We start from the raw sequence: 3,503 nt of genomic DNA, 5'->3' as shown, positions 1-3,503 counted from the left end.
CAGGCGCCTCGAACGGGAGAGAAGACGACCGCGAAGCTTCCGGTCGGTGGCGCGGGCGGAGTCTTCCGCGCGAAGCAGTGGAGGGGGAGTGCATAGTGACGCCCTGCATCTGGCGTGAGAGAGAAGAGGGTCGCGGCGGAGGGGGGCTGTCACACCCGGTTTTTAGAAGGTAAACCGAATGCGAACCATGTACGTGCCAGGATCAGTTATTCACGTACACAACAGTTACATAATATGGACATCATCACACAGTGCTCAAAATAGTATTAATAAGGGAAATAGTCGATTACATCATACGTCTGAGACGTCCATATAGTTCTTACAATAAATCAAAGTGCGAAAACGAAACGTAGATAACACGGCCTTCACAGGCAGCCGACTGGGGGTTGCCGCTAACCCACACCTAGAACTCGTCGTAGTCTTGGAACTCCTGGAAGTCTCCTTCCACAGCTTCATCTTCTCCTGAGCAGTGGTTGCAATGCTGACAACCTGGGGGGGGGGGGGTTTGGTGTGTAGAGCAAGGGTGAGTACACATCAACATACTCAGCAAGTATCCTGTTTGGCTGTAGTGGACTAGCTTTATGTGGGGATAAGTCAAGCAGTTGCTTTTAGTTGGTCAGGTTATTACTTACTAGTAGAAAGCCAGGTTTTAACATTAACCCAAGTTATTAACCCAATGTATCCTTTCCAAACGGAAAGAATACCACTTACCAATACCATAATCATAACCAGAACCATCAATCTCATTGCCACCTGTACCAAAATATCTCTGATCAAGTATCACTAATCTCTGGAGCTCCCTTGGCCGCTCATAACCGTGAGCACGGCTGATATATCAGTTTCATAACACTCTGCAGAGGTTGTGCACTTTACCCACAAGCCGTGATTCCCTCTTGCCTCGGGCCGATCAAACCCTTAAACACTACCAAGGTGAATAGGCAGGGTTTCACTACGTAGCCTTTACAAAGATTCCCCGGGGCTGTAGCCACCCGTTAGGTTTCCTAAATGCACCGCACTCCTCCCCAAGGGGCGAACCCAAACTTGGCAGAGCGAGCCGCATACACCGAGCCCCATTGACGGCACGACGGCTAAGTGAACTACATCCCGGATCCTCTAATTATTCAGCTAAGGGCACCCCATTCCACCCTCATGGTTGCACTGTTTTCCCGGGCGGTCATCCATAGAACAGGTCCTTACGGAGAGGCACTCGAGAAACCGCTCGAGTCCCCTTGAAAACCACAAGCATAATCATAAAGAAGAACGGGAAAACAGCGTATCATAGATAATCACATCATGTTCATTGATTAGAGTTGAGCAATAGCATCAGACTAAGTAGTAATAATCCGACCCAAATAGGTAAACAAGGACATGGATAACAAAAGCTAGTCAATCCTTAGGTATAAATGTGTAATGCGGGAGGTGAATTAAAGAATGAATAGGACAGAGATAGGTCAAAGGACACTTGCCTCCACCAACCGACTGCTGCTCAGGGGCTTCTCCTGCGAATTCCTCGGGCTCTTCGACCGGATCGTTCTCTATGCGAGCGCAAACATACATACATCCATCCACATATTTAATACAAAAGAACAGTACACCATACAAGATAACAAATAAAGTGAATATGCACCAAGTATGACATTCGATAACGCATTTGTTATGGTTAGAAAGAAACGGGAAAGGTCTCGCAGGGGGTTAGATCTTATGCACTAATGACACAATTGGTTTTTAACAAAATAATTCTGTTATATATATTTATATATACTAATGGAAACCTAATCACTTTTAGTTGATCAACATTGCACAGGGTAAACAATTAACTACGTGAATCAATAACATAACGGAATTTTAAATTAAACTTCCTATTTTCCCATAGCATGAACAGTGATTAGCCTACTTAAAATACAGTAATTATGATCACAGAAAGTAAATAAAATAAAATAAAAAAATAAAAAAAACAGAGGGGGGGCGGTTGAACCGGCCCTAGGGGCGGTTGAACCGGCCCGGGGGCAGGCGGCCGAGCTGGGGCGGCCGAGCGCGGGGGGCGGCCGAGCTGGGGCCGGGGGCGGTTGAGCCGGGGCCGAGGCCGGCTGAACCGGCCCGGGACAGGGGGGCGCGGCCAGGGGGCCAGGCGGCCGGGGCGCGGGCTAGGGGCGGCTGGCGGCCGGGCGGGGCGCGGCTGGGGGCGGCCAGCGGCCGGGCCAGGGCGGCCAGGGGAGCGGCCGGGGCGGGCCAGCGGCGGCCGGGCGGGGCGCGGCTGGGCGCGGCCGAGGGCCGGCCAGCGGCGGCCAGGGGCCACGGCGGGGCTGGGGCGGCTGCCGGCGCGGCCAGGGGGCGCGCGGGGGTGGGGAGAGAAGAGGGGAGGGAGGAGAGGGAGGAGGGGGAGGGGGCTCACCGGCGGGGATCGACGGCGAGGGGCGGCCGGCGGCAGGGGGCGGCGCGGCGGCCTAGGGTAGGGGGCAGGGGCGGCGGCGGCTTAGGGTAGGGGGCAGGGGCGGCGGCGGCTTAGGGTGAGGGAGAGAAAATGAGAGAAAATGAGAGGGAGGGAGAGAGAATTGGGAAAAATAGAGGGGGTGGGGGGGGCGGCTTGGGCCAATTGGGCCCAAGGGGGGGCGCCAGGGGGCGGCTGGGCCGGCCGGGGTCGGCCCAGAGCGCGGGAGAGAGAGAAAGGGGAGAGAGAAAGAGAGAGAAAGAAAGATAAAAGATTTTCCGCTTGTTCTCGAAATCCGATCTTTTAGATGAATGCGATTGCACTTTCAAACAACCAAAAATGCAAGGGCGGCATGGTGCATCAAACAACATAAAGTATTTAGGGTTTTTTATACATACGGGAATTCCAAACCGAATCCCGTTAAACTTTGAAAAAGGTCAAGGTTTAGCGAGGGGAAAAAGAAAAGGGAAAGGTAACGCCCGAATTTTGGCGAGTAAAGAAAAGAAAAAATTCAACTGCAAAATTCGGGGCGTTACAAACCTATCCCCCTTAAAAGAATCTCGCCCTCGAGATTCAGGGCTGGCTAGCAAAGAGCTCCGGGTACTTGGCCATCAGATCATCTTCATGCTCCCAGGTTGCTTCTTCCTCAGAGTGGTGACTCCATCTGACTTTGCACATTCTGACGGTCTTCCTTCGGGTGACTCTATTTGCAACCTCAAGGATCTGAGCTGGCTTCTCAATATAGGTCAAGTCCTCCTGGACTTCAAGACCTTCCACTGGCAACTGCTCTTCTGGCACACGCAAACACTTCTTCAATTGAGACACATGAAAGACATCATGCACAGCAGACAAATTCTCTGGCAGGCTGAGCTGATAAGCCACTTCTCCACGCTTTGAGAGAATTTGATACGGACCAATGTAGCAGGGTGCCAGCTTGCCTTTGACTCCGAATCTTCTGACTCCTCTGATCGGTGACACTTTCAGATAGACAAAGTCTCTGACTTCGAAACTCAGCTCTCTTCTTCTTGTGTCTGCATAGCTTCGCTGCCTTGATTGCGCTATCTTCAGATTCTCT

The sequence above is a fragment of the Zea mays genome, chromosome 3, assembly GCF_902167145.1.
Source record: "Zea mays cultivar B73 chromosome 3, Zm-B73-REFERENCE-NAM-5.0, whole genome shotgun sequence".
In the NCBI taxonomy this organism is placed as follows: domain Eukaryota; kingdom Viridiplantae; phylum Streptophyta; class Magnoliopsida; order Poales; family Poaceae; genus Zea; species Zea mays.
This window is presented reverse-complemented; position numbering follows the sequence as displayed.